We start from the raw sequence: 13234 nt of genomic DNA, 5'->3' as shown, positions 1-13234 counted from the left end.
TCCATTGCAGTTAAATTGTTCATTCAGATTTTTTCTAATTTTTTTAGCATTAAAATTTTAATCAAGAACTCTTTCCGTTTTTTCCTGTCACCCTCAGCATCAAAGTTATGAGTAGATATATCATAAAATGATATCACGAATCTTTATCTATGAGATGAGTTAATACTACCGATATTAACAATAAAAAATAATACTTTTAGCATAAAAAATAATACATTTTCATAGATACCCAAATAAAAAATCTGTCTCACAAAATACGACATGAGACCAGACAATTTTTTTCCCAAATCTTTTCTCCCTCCATCGATTCTTCTGGCAAGCTCTTCACTTCGGCAGTGACTTTCCTCCACCGACGAGATCATTAAGACATTTTGGAGATATCTCTCGTTTCCAATTGTGGGCTTCATCTTTGCATCAAGTAATTTCTCCTTCCAACTACAAGTTTTTCTTGAAAATCGGTGAGACAAATTTCCGACGGCCGTTCCTAGATCGGCTAAGCAAACTTCTAAATCTGTCTAATGAATAATTAAATTCATTATCTTACCATTAACTAATTTAATCTCATTAATTTTAAAAAAAAGCAGATCGGGAGCTTCGTTTTGGATTTGTGAACGACAAATTAAAGAGAAGAACATGAGAAAATCTCCGATCAACGACCTGTGTAGGAGAAAGTCTTGGATCGACTACATGGTACTGAAGACGAAGGCATTCTCCTCGATTAAGTCTCATTTCTCTTTCCGAGGTAATTTAAATTTTTTGGTTATTTTAAGTTCAATTGTGTGCATATTTGAACTTTACAATGCATGACTGAGAAATTTTTTCTTTAGATGGATATGTTTGAGATATTTTTTGATTTTTGAATAGTATGATGAATATTGATAGAATATTTTTTTTCAATGAATTTATTTTTTACAAAATAACATCAAATATCTGCTACAACAAACAGTCATAAGCCAAAATATTGATCAAATATTTTTGAATCAATCCCGAGTCAATTTAGATAGATTCGAGAGCTGGTTCGTCGAGGTTAAACGATGCATTAAGCTCTTAAGTTTTTATTTTTTTTATTAACAATGTTGCACTAATTAACCATCCAGAATCATCGTTTTCCTTCCACCCTCACCATCAACGTCTATGTTCTCTTCTCCGTCGATTCTTTTTGTTGAGTGCAATGATTGTCCTTACTGAATAGAACAATTAAAATATGATATTTGAGTTTTTGTACGGTTTAAAATGATTTAATTGAACTGTTACTGTCAGATAAAGCTCTTGGTAAAGCGATAAGCGATAAACACTTGGTCCTACAATTGGTATCAGAGATAAAGTCACGGGTTCGATTTTCATTGATTCGAAGAAGTGCAGTTATTAAGAGAGTGATTGTTGGGTGCATTAATTATTTCTGTTGGGTAGAGTAATCGAAACGTGGTACTTGAGCTATTGTATCATTTAAAAAAATTTGAGTTGAACTGTTTTCAACAACTATAGTTTTTAGAAAAGCGACAAACACTCGGTCCTACGCTCTCTTTTGGCATGCAACTCCGACGAATCTCTTTTACCATCGACAGTAGAAGAATTATATCATAGGTCCGACAAGTTTAAAAGACTTTGGAGATATCTCTCATTTCTAACGGAGGATTTCGTCTTCTAAAGTGCTGAGACTAACTTCTTGTGGCCCTTCCGTGACAACCCTTTTAAATGAAACTGTAACGTCCCGAAAATTGAATGTCCACGTGTACCACATGCATGCAATTTATTAAATTTCTTTTGTATTTTTATTAATTTTTTTAATGTATTAAATCCATAATTCATGCATGATAGAATTTAATTCATGTAATTTTAAAAGTGCATGCATTAGGGTTTCTAGGTGAATTTCACGCTCGAACGAGGAACGAAGACCAAAGAATTTTCAGGAAAATTATTTTAATTAAATGATTTATTTTTGTAAATTAATATGAAGTGTTTTTAAGTGTATTTTTCAAAAATGGGAATTTATTGGGTATTTTTACCCGCATGATTTTATTTTTAATGGTACAAAATTTTTATCAAATTAGGGGACTTTTTAAGGGTTCGGCTAATATTTTAAAAATCTTTCCAACACGAAATATTATTCGGTAGTGTGTTTAGACTTAATGGGAATACCTTTAAACTTACTGGACTTAAAACTCTTTTTAAGCTTTTAAATGTTAATTGTTGGCCCATTAAAGTTATTTTTTATTATTTAATTAACACTTAAACACCCACTTAACCTAAACCTAAACTCCAATCAGCCGACACCTCCACTCCCTTCCACTCACAAACCTCCCCGTGAGCTGCAGCAACCAGGGAGTCAGTTTCTCCATTTCCTTTGAGCTCAAGCTTTCCCCGTGCCTCGGTCGTGTTCCCTTCTAGCATTTGTTCAAAAAAGAATCTTCAGGCACGCCGTGTACTTTACTTTGTGTGTTTAGTTTCGTTCCATACAGGGTTTTCAGTTCATGGTTCGATTGACATGTTTTATGCATAAATTGCACCTCTCATGTTTTATTTCGTTGTCGTGCAAGGGCTGCGGGTCTGGTGGTCAAGGGGCGTTCATGCTGTGGTTAAGGTGGTATAATGATGGGAACCCAGGGAGTGCTCGGCTCTTAACGATAAATCGTGAGTGTCATGCGAGGGGCTAGGCTGTCGAGTGGATTTTGGGGAGGGTGAGGGCGAGATCGGTTGAGAAGGGACTGAACCACGCTGAGGTTCAATCCAAGAGGGTCCAACCGAGCTAGGGAAGGTCCACCATCTGCTGGTTTGCCCTCGGAACCACTTAGAGTCTGTAACTTTGGGTTGGCCGCGTGTGTGTTGGGGGAGTGTCTTGCGTGCTTGGGTGCCACCCGATGGGCATGGGGCTGTAGCCGTGGTCCTGGTGAGTTCAGTAGAGTATAGTCTCGGTCCTGGGTGAGCTGGTTTGGGGCTGAGTCTCTTGGGTGAGAGCTAGGGGCGAGAAGTCTCAAGTTAAAGGAGTGAGGGTTTGTTCTTAAGTTGTGAAAAAAATCCAGCAACTTTCCAAGGGTTGTTCGAAGAACATAGTGGTCTGGTCTTGAGGTTTTAGAGCCTTTTAAGTGTTTAGTAGGTGTGGTAAAAAGTTGGGAAAATTTTGGTTAAATTTCGAGTCGATTCGGGTTAAAACCGGGATCCCGGTCCAAATTTTAAAATGAATCGGTTGGGTTGTGTATTTGGCTCGAGTTTACGTCTAGGAATGCTTTTAAAAAATTTTTTGGGACATATTAAAGAGTTCGGTAAGCTTCGGGTCAATTTTAGAGGTCCAGGGGTGAAACGATAATTTTCAGATTTCCAGGGGCAAAATTGTCATTTTGCAACCGAGGTGAGATTTTGGTCGTGGCAGCGTCCTGAGCACAAATTTATGATATTTTTATGTTATGCATCACGTTTATGATTTTTATGAAAATTACGATAAATACGGTGCATGCTTGGTTTTAAGAAAAAAGTTACGTATATGCATGTTTTTATTAAGTGGTGAATATGATGATGTTTTTGAAGGATGTGAATTAGTTGTGACTGATGATATATATGTATACGATGACATGAGATATGATGAGATGAGGCTCGGGCTCAGTGGACGGGCAATGCCGTTGCTGATGTCCCCCGCCGCCCTGTACTGTGCTTATACGTAGATGGATTCATCGATAGAGCTGATACGATAGAGCTGATACGAAAGTCACAACTAATGAACTGAATTCAATTAAAAGAAAATATATACATATACGATGACACGAGATGACATGTTTGACACGAGATGATTTTACACGACACGTTTATGTTACGCTTTTAAGTTCATGAAAGATATGCTGAGTATGGTATTTTTCACTGCTGCGTGCCATGTATATGTACTTGTTATTTCTGGTACAGGTATTTTGAGTCTTTAGACTCACTAGGCGTGCGTGATGCAGGTGAGCTTAATGATGAGACTGGAGGTGCCGAACTCTGAGTAGGCAGACCTGGTGCGGTGACACGACCCGAGGACCGCATGTTTTCCGCATTGTGATTTATGAGATATGAGAGGATATGAACACTTTTATACGTTGATGATTTTAAGAATTTTTCTTCGTTTATGTTTGCGTAAAATTTTGGGATGATTTTGATTATTTTAAACTGCACAATTTTTTATTGTCAGATATTTAAGTTCATTTTTAAATGTTATATTTTTCAGTAGAGTGCATGCATGCAAATCATTTAAGTATTATCTCGAAAATGTGAGCTTTTTAAAAAAAATATTTCCGCACTTTTAAATGAGTAGACGTTTTAGTTGGTATCAGAGCAAGGGTCCTATATAGGGTTGTGCCACCGCCAGCTTCTGCAGCTCAGTCTTCAAGCCTCAAATCTGTAAGTTTAAAGGTTTTAAATGTCATCAACTGCATGTTTACATGATATACGTTTTACGAGAATTATTTATCTTTCCTTATGTTTTGAGATTATATGTTCTAAAATTTTTCTGCATATTACGACATGAAATAAGAAATTATATGGTTTTCATGCATGCTGACTTTGTGGTGGAATTGGACATGATTAAGAATTTGGCTAATGAACGTTAAGAAGTGATTGAAAATGATTTGACTAAATTGATTTGTGGTTAGTAGAACTGATGTTTTATTTTTTGAGTCATAAGTTAATCGTGAAAATTATGAATGCTTTTGGGACATGTAGATTTTCTAAGAAATTATTAATAGTTCGTGGTTACCAGTTGAGTTAATTTTTGAGGATTTCATTTAAGGAATAATGATTTGAAGACTACGACTATCTTTGGAAGTATAAAAACGTATAATTTATTTAGGATGCATGTTCTACCTAGTTGGATTTAAGGATTCAATTGCACGAATTGAGAATTTTAAGGACCTATTTGTAATAACCAATAATTTGAGGACCTAAGTGCAAAAATAAAATTCTAAGGACTATTTTCGAATTTACCAAACTTTGGGATTAAATTTTGAATTTCGAGAATTTTAAGGTTTAATGAGGCTAAGTCGAAAATTTTATGAGGACAAAAATGCAAATTTCGAAGAGTTGTAAGGCCAAAAATGAAATTTTCGAGAACTTTAAGGGCCAAATTGCAAATTCCAAAAATTTTGAGGATTTAATTCGAACTTCGAGGAACACTTAGGTTAAATCAATAATTTTTCGAAGTTATGAGAATTGATTTTGGGTTTAATAAGCTTAAGGTTATAGAACTTCATGTTACGAGAAACTTATAAAATGGAACTAGGAGCGCCAAGAACTTATGGGTAATTGTGGAATTTTCGAGATTAAGGATAAATTGGATAATTTTCGAGGAAATAAAGAATTTATTTTGCAATTTTTAAGAAATTTGGGGACATGCTTAGCAATAAGAGAGAATTGAATTGTTTAAATGATAGAAATTTTTATGATTTAGGTTTGAAGAGATATTTAAAACTTTGAAATATCTGGGTTATAATGTTATAGAGATTGATAATCGAGGGCATTGTAGGATGAATTAATATTGGGCTTGAAATCTAAGTGTTAATGGAACAATGTTGTGAAGAATTAAGAATTTAGAGTGATGACACTTTAGGGTGAAGTTAATCGGTTAGCTAAGTTATAAGAGTAGGCCTTGAGTTAGCAAATTTTTGGGAATTTTAAGTTTTGATGTGACATAAGTTTTAGTCATAATCTTAACAGTTAGGACTACACCTTTGTTGGAATTTGATTTTTTTTTTAGAAAGTTGGGTATGATTGATGGTTAGGATTACTCGAAAGACGCATGTAAGAATTGAGGTAGACACCTTGTCTTGAGGAATTTCTGGAAGAGTCATTAAGAAACTTGAGAATAAGTGGTTATGTGTGTTGGAATTATATTATCTAAGACTATTTGAGTTACGTAAGCTTGAATTTTCAGTTTATAAAATAGGTGTTCATACGAAAGTTTTGGTTGAAATAAAGACAAAAAGGGAATTAATTGTGTTCAACATAGTTTGCCAATGAACGAATGTTAAGATTTTTATTGAGTAAGAAATCTAAAATCTTGATATGGGAATTCTAGAAATCTATGAGTTATAAGTAAAGCTTATTTATTAGAGTTAGTCCAACATTACCATGTGATAACTTATTAAATTTTATATGCTAGAACTAATTAAGCATTAATAATACGTAAGAATGCGACATTTGTTTCAAGGAGGAATGTCCAAGGGTCTTAGGCCTCAACTTTATTGTAATTTAGAATATAATAGTTTAAGCATGTAATTGAGGATACCAGGGCCTTATTATATAGGTAGAATATCGATATTGGATATTTTTGGTTTTATGGATTAACACTACTCGAATTTAAGATTTGCAACAATGTTATAGTGAGATGTACTCGTAAATAGTTAAGTTATGTAAGTTTGGTACGGTAAGATAAAGATTCGATTCAAGGATCTTAGGCTAATATTATTATGGGATTGAGATAAGGTTTAATTTTTAAGTGTATTACCGATGCTAAAAGTCGATCAGTAAAGATTGGTGATAAGGTTTCTTAAGTTGAACTACTTAAATGCTAATGTAATCGGTCGATGAACCTTACGGATATAGTATAAGAAAGTAAGACGCAATAAAATTCGGACTGCCATTTCTAATATTGGGAATTTTGAGAAAAGTTGAAATTCGAGGTTATAGAAAAAAATGGAACTAGGTCACCATGAGTCTTATAAGTTGAATTTCGCAAATGAGGATTTAGAAGGTAGAGTTAATCGGGACCGAAGATACATAAAGACACCTTAAGATTTATTATTTTGTCAGTGTAGCACCGCGAAAGCGTGAGTTATTAGGATACTAGAAGTAAGAGTCTAAACTTTTTGATTATTAAGGATAAGCGAATTTCGGGGACGGAATTTAATTTAAGGGGGGAAGATTGTAACGTCCCAAAAATTTGAAGGTCCACATGTACCACATGCATGCAATTTATTAAATTTCTTTTTTATATTTTTATTAAATTGTTTTAATGTATTAAATGCATAATTCATGCATGATAGAATTTAATTCATGAAATTTTAAAAGTGCATGCATTAGGGTTTCTAGGTGAATTTCACGCAAGAACGAGGAACGAATACCGGAGAATTTTCAGGAAAATTATTTTAATTACATGATTTATTTTTATAAATTAATATGAAGTGTTTTTAAGTGTATTTTTCAAAAATGGAATTTTATTGGTATTTTTATCCGTAAAATTTTATTTTTAACGGTACGAAATTTTTATCGAATCATGGGACTTTTAAGGGTTCGGCTAATATTTTAAAAATCTTTCCAACACAAAATATTTTTCGGGAGTGTGTTTGGAGATAATGAGTATACCTTTAAGATTATTGGGCTTAAAACTCTTTTTAAGCTTTTAAATGTTAATTGTTGGCCTATTAAAGTTATTTTTTATTATTTAATTAACACTTAATGTGAATGGCCTAAAACTCCTTTCTTGAAAATTTGCGGAAAATTAAAAATTTTCTTTTTAAAAGAACTTAAATGGCCTCATTCATAAAATCACTGGGGAATCAAGTTCAATGTTTCAAAATATTGCAGCGGAAGAAAATTAAGTTTGCCAAAAATCACAATTTAAAAATATCCAACAACTGATAAAAATTGTTTGCGGAATAAAATAACAACTGCTGCACTGAGGTCCTCGGGTGCCACTACTGCCGACCCAAGCTGGCTCACTGGTCCCCGCCCTCGGCCCTGGCCTCATCAGTACCTACAACAATCAAGTCTAGTGAGCCTAAAGACTCAGCATGCATATATCGCATCTAACGAGTAAAAAAATCTGAATTAAAAATATGCATGGGATAAAATATCCTGTCCTGAGGCATACTGAAAATAATCTCTACTGAGCAATTATAATACGTGCATAACTGAACTGGAAATCACTATAAAAATATTTGCTCCTTGGAGCCTGTACTGAAATATCTGGTAAAATTTTCTGTGAGATTATGTTTTACGCCTGTGGCCACTGCACTAAGCTGAACTGATCGGTAACTGGCTACCGGGGAGGCTGAAACTGAACTGAGCTGGCCGGTCACTGGCGACCGGGTGGTACCATACTGAACTGATCGGTCACTGGCGACCGTATAAAATAACACTCCCACATAGTGAATGAACCACAAGCCATATCGCATAAATCTCAAAAATAATCATTTTCTGTTTAATGCACGTAAAATAATTAACTGGCGTAATGAAAATTCCTGTAATTTTACCAACTTGATTGGATTGGATCGTTCCCAGGCTCGCTGCAACCTAACTGTGCCATGAAAAATATGCAATAGTTTAAACATGACCAACTATGCAATTTACGTTCAAAAGATGCGACTATGACGCCTAATGACTTCGCATTTAATCATGACTCAGAGCCAACCTGAACCGACACTGAACTGACGTATAGTCATGATTAAAATACGCTGAAAAAATCATAAAATAATGTTCCTAAAATGATAGGGTCGAAATCTAGGTGAAATGGAGGCCAAAACACGAAACGCTCTTTCGAGAGTCAATTTGGCACATTGCACCGTAAATTCTCGTACGACCTCAAAAATGATCCAAATGACGAACGGTCGAAAACATGACCTTCCTAACTCAATGAGGCACTGTCCAGTCCAAGGCCATGGGCTAAAAGCCAACCAAGAACTCAAACGACGCTTCTGAACAGCAGCATACTTGCTGTCAAAAAAATACAGCAGCTGCGCACTACAAGACTTGCATTGGTTTCGAGACTATCGGCCATTAGGGGCGTGAACCACCGACCAGGGACTCTTACCAACATCCCAAAGAATGATTTGAACCATGGCTAAGGGCCCTAGGCCAGCCACAATCCGCATCACACCAAATCTTAACCGAAGGGTCCAACCGAGAGCAACGTGCATGCGTGTGTAGTGTTTATGCTATGATCGATGTCTTGCGTCGTTCCAGTGGCCATTTGATTGACCATGGCACGATCTAGACATCTAGGAGCATGATATGAACCGTGGCTAAGGGCCATAGGCCAACCAAGATCCATACCAAGCAACAAAAGAACGAAATCAAAAGCTGAACAAATGAAGAAGCCGAATGGGGAAAGGGGCTGTTTTCACGTTTTGATTAAAAACCGAGGGGCCATGGACCAAGCCACCAAAAGGGCAACTTAGTCACGTCTTAGACATGCTAGGGAAGTGATCCAACCATGGCTATAGGCCCTTGGGGCAGCCAAGATCAGATCCTTCCTCCTCGACATCCAAACTGAATTTTTCGAATCACATTTCTGCACCTATGGGGAACTTGCTGTCATTTCGGTTTTCCAGCAAGCATGGGGCTGGTTTGGATGGACTAACATGGTCCTAATGCATCCTACTACATGTATACAAGCCGCCTTGGGAGCCTGGAGTCGATCCAATACCTGAAACTCACAAACCAAAAGAAATCGTGAAGCTTGCCATGAAGAGCCGAAATTCTGCATGTGTGTTCCAAAATATTTTGACATGTATCTCGGTTTTTGCTTGCTAAAACATGATCATGTACTGAAAAATAAATGATAATATGACTTGATTGAGGTTTGAAAGAAATCTAGACATGCCTGGTTTCGTTTCGAAAGAAAACGAAAAGAAGAGACGAGACGGCGCGGAGGAGACGGAGTGGCTTGCTTCTCTACCTTTCTTGGCTCTCGATTTTTCTCCCTTTCTCCCTAGCTGTTATTCACGTTTTTTTCTACTGAAAAGGGGTCTTATTTTCGGTGGAGGTGGAGGGGGAGTGATGGTTATGAAGGTGAGGAGAAGGGTGCACAAAAATAGGATCATATCAAGACCAAGTCTTCATGCATTTGAATTTTGAATTTTGAATTGCTATCAAATGATCTCTTGGGTGATTCTAGACTATAGTGGCCGATTTTATCATGCCAAACAAGGGTTAGGATAGTGGTCTAGTATTAATTAATTAAGGTGGAAAAATAGCTAAAAGAATTAGCATGCTAATCAACCAAGAATGGGTCAAAGGTGAGTTGGCAAGCCCTAGTTTGTTCTTCTAGGGGTGTGGCCGAAAATGCATGATAAAATAAAGGGAAATGTTGATTATCTAGTCAACTAATAATCCTTGAAAGCCTTACTAATCCTTTAATTAATTTAGTGAACTAACCCCTTAATTAAGTAACTTAAATGAGCTCATTTCTTAATCACCTCCAATAATTTAAATTAAAATCCTCAACTAACTTAAATAATTCCTTAAACTTCTTTTTTTTTTTTAACTTAAATGAACTTACTTGCTAGCTAAATTAACTTCTGGAAATATTTCTCAAATCTTAAATTCTATCTCAAAACTCCAACTCCAGTCCGGCCTCACTGAAATAACTGAAATGCTAAAAATCAAACTACTGAACTGAAATAATGAATAATTAACTTCAAATAAATGCATTTAAAATAATCATGCAATGAAGTCAATTAAATTTAAAAATCTAGAATTATGCATGGCTTATACGTCTACTGACTTACGGGTTCTACACTTAAACACCCACTTAACCTAAACCTAAACTCCAATCAGCCGACAGCTCCACTCCCTTCCACTCACAAACCTCCCCGTGAGCTGCAGCAACCAGGAAGTTGGTTTCTCCATTTCCTTTGAGCTCAAGATTTCCCCGTGCCTCGGTCGTGTTCCCTTCTAGCATTTGTTCACAAAAGAATCTTTAGCACGCCGTGTACCTCCGTTTATGCATCATTCACGTCATATACAGTTTCTTTTTGTTTACTTTGTGTGTTTAGTTTCGGTCCATACAGGGTTTTCAGTTCATGCTTCGGTTGACATGTTTTATGCGTAAATTGCACCTCTCATGTTTTTATTTCGTTGTCGTGCAAGGGCTACGGGTCTGCTGGTCAAGGGGCGTTCATGCTGTGGTTAAGGTGGTATAATGATGGGAACCTAGGGAGTGCTCGGCTCTTAATGATAAATTGTGGGTGTCATGCGAGGGGCTAGGCTGTCGAGTGGATTTTGGGGAGGGTGAGGGTGAGATCGGTTGAGCAGGGACTGAACCACGCCGAGGTTCAATCCAAGAGGGTCCAACCGAAGCTAGGGAAGGTCCACCATCTGCTGGTTTGCCCTCGGAACCACTTGGAGTTGGGAGTTTGGGGTTGGCCGCGTGTGTGTTGGGGGAGTGTCTTGCGAGCTTGGGTGCCACCCGATGGGCATGGGGCTGTAGCCGTGGTCCTGGTGAGTTCAGTAGAGTATAGTCTCGGTCCTGGGTGAGCTGGTTTGGGGCTGAGTCTCTTGGGTGAGAGCTAGGGGCGAGAAGTCTCAAGTTGAAGGAGTGAGGGTTTGTTCTTAAGTTGTGAAAAAAATCCAGCAACTTTCCAAGGGTTGTTCGAAGAACTTAGTTGTCTAGTCTTGAGGTTTTAGAGCCTTTTAAGTGTTTAGTAGGTGTGGTAAAAAGTTGGGAAAATTTTGGTTAAATTTCGAGTCGATTCGGGTTAAAACCGGGATCTCGGTCTAAATTTTAAAACGAATCGGTTAGGTTGTGTATTTGGCTCGAGTTTACGTCTAGAAATGCTTTTAAGAATGTTTTGGGACATATTAAAGAGTTCGGTAAGCTTCGGGTCAATTTTAGAGGTCCTGGAGTGAAACGATAATTTTCAGGTTTCTATGGGCAAAATTGGCATTTTGCACCCGGGTGAGATTTTGGCCATGTCAGCGCCCTGAGCACAAATTTATGATATTTTAATGTTATGCATCACGTTTATGATTTAATGAAAATTATGATAAATACGGTGCATACTTGGTTTTAAGGAAAAAAGTTACGTATATGCATGTTTTTATTAAGTGGTGAATATGATGATGTTTTTGAAGGATGTGAATTGGTTGTGACTGATGATATATATGTATACGATGACATGAGATATGATGAGCTGAGGCTCGATCTCAGTGGACGGGTAATGCTGTCGCTGATGTCCCCCGCCGCCCGGTACTGTGGTTATACGTAGATGGATCAATCGATATAGCTGATACGATATAGCTGATACGAAAGTCACAACTAATGAACTGAATTCAATTAAAAAAAATGTATACGTATACGATGGCACGAGATGACATGTTTGACACGAGATGATTTTACACGACACGTTTATGTTATGCTTTTAAGTTCATGAAAGATATGTTGAGTATGTTATTTTTCACTGCTGCGTGCCATGTATATGTACTTGTTATTTCTTGTACAGGTGTGTTGAGTCTTTAGACTCACTAGGCGTGTATGATGCAGGTGAGCTTAATGATGAGGAGACTAGAGGTGCCGAACTCTGAGTAGGCAGACCTGGTGCGGTGACACGACCCGAGGACCGCATGTTTTCCGTATTATGATTTATGAGATATGAGAGGATATGAACACTTTTATACATTGACGATTTTAATAATTTTTCTTCGTTTATGTTTGCATAAAATTTTGGGATGAGTTTTGTTATTTTAAATTGCACAGTTTTTTGTTGTCAGATATTTAAGTTCATTTTTAAATGTTATATTTTTCAGTAGAGTGCATGCATACAAATCATTTAAGTATTATTTCGAAAATGTGAGTTTTAAAAAAAAATATTTCCGCACTTTTGAATGAGTAGACGTTTCAGAAACTATCAGAATTATTGAAAAATAAACAGTATGAAGGCACACATTCTGCAACCATTCTAAGTGACGAATATGGGTTATTGAAAATGGATTTGGAGAAATTACAATTCTGATATGAGGCTGGTTTAGGTGGAATTGGTGGAATTTCTACTATATTTTTGTTGAATAGATGATTTATATTAGTGGAATTAATATTATATTTTTGGTTGAATTGTTAATATATTTGGTTGAATTGATATGATATTATGGTTGATGACGAGTTTCTATGTATATAAACTATATTGGTACTGCAAATAAGCCTAATTGTACCACATTTTGTCACAACAGTACTTCGTACAATGCAACTGATATCGAACTTACGTGACCGGACCATGATGTTACCCATACATGTAGACAATACCAAATTTTAACTATATTGATAATTAAAATATGTCTTATTGTATCACATTTTTATGCAATAGTACTATGTGACAATGCAACTGATACTAAATATATTTGAACAAATCAAGACCATGATGTTACGTATGTATGTTTGGAATATGTAGGGGATATTAAACTGTAAACATCACCAACACCAAACTACTATATCACTACATCAACGTATACAATTTATCGTCAGTTTGAAACATATGTACATTTAAATCATGTTCGAGAC

General features: G+C 36.4%; 1 long non-coding RNA gene across 3 annotated transcripts; it reads left to right on the top strand.

The window, feature by feature from the left end:
* The first annotated feature begins 242 nt into the window (after positions 1–242).
* On the top strand, positions 243–12421 carry LOC142521349 (uncharacterized). 3 transcript variants are annotated; one of them, XR_012814136.1, is made up of 3 exons: positions 243–418; positions 585–742; positions 12224–12421. It is a non-coding gene; the product is annotated as an uncharacterized LOC142521349 (long non-coding RNA). The 3 variants fall into 3 exon arrangements; XR_012814137.1 differs by lacking the exon at positions 12224–12421 and adding an exon at positions 3933–4240; XR_012814138.1 differs by lacking the exon at positions 12224–12421 and adding an exon at positions 1261–1596.
* Positions 12422–13234: the final 813 nt, after the last annotated feature.

Source organism: Primulina tabacum, chromosome 12, assembly GCF_025594145.1.
Source record: "Primulina tabacum isolate GXHZ01 chromosome 12, ASM2559414v2, whole genome shotgun sequence".
Lineage (NCBI taxonomy): Eukaryota > Viridiplantae > Streptophyta > Magnoliopsida > Lamiales > Gesneriaceae > Primulina > Primulina tabacum.
Note: the sequence above shows the minus strand (reverse complement) of the source record. Positions and strands in the feature narration are given on the sequence as shown.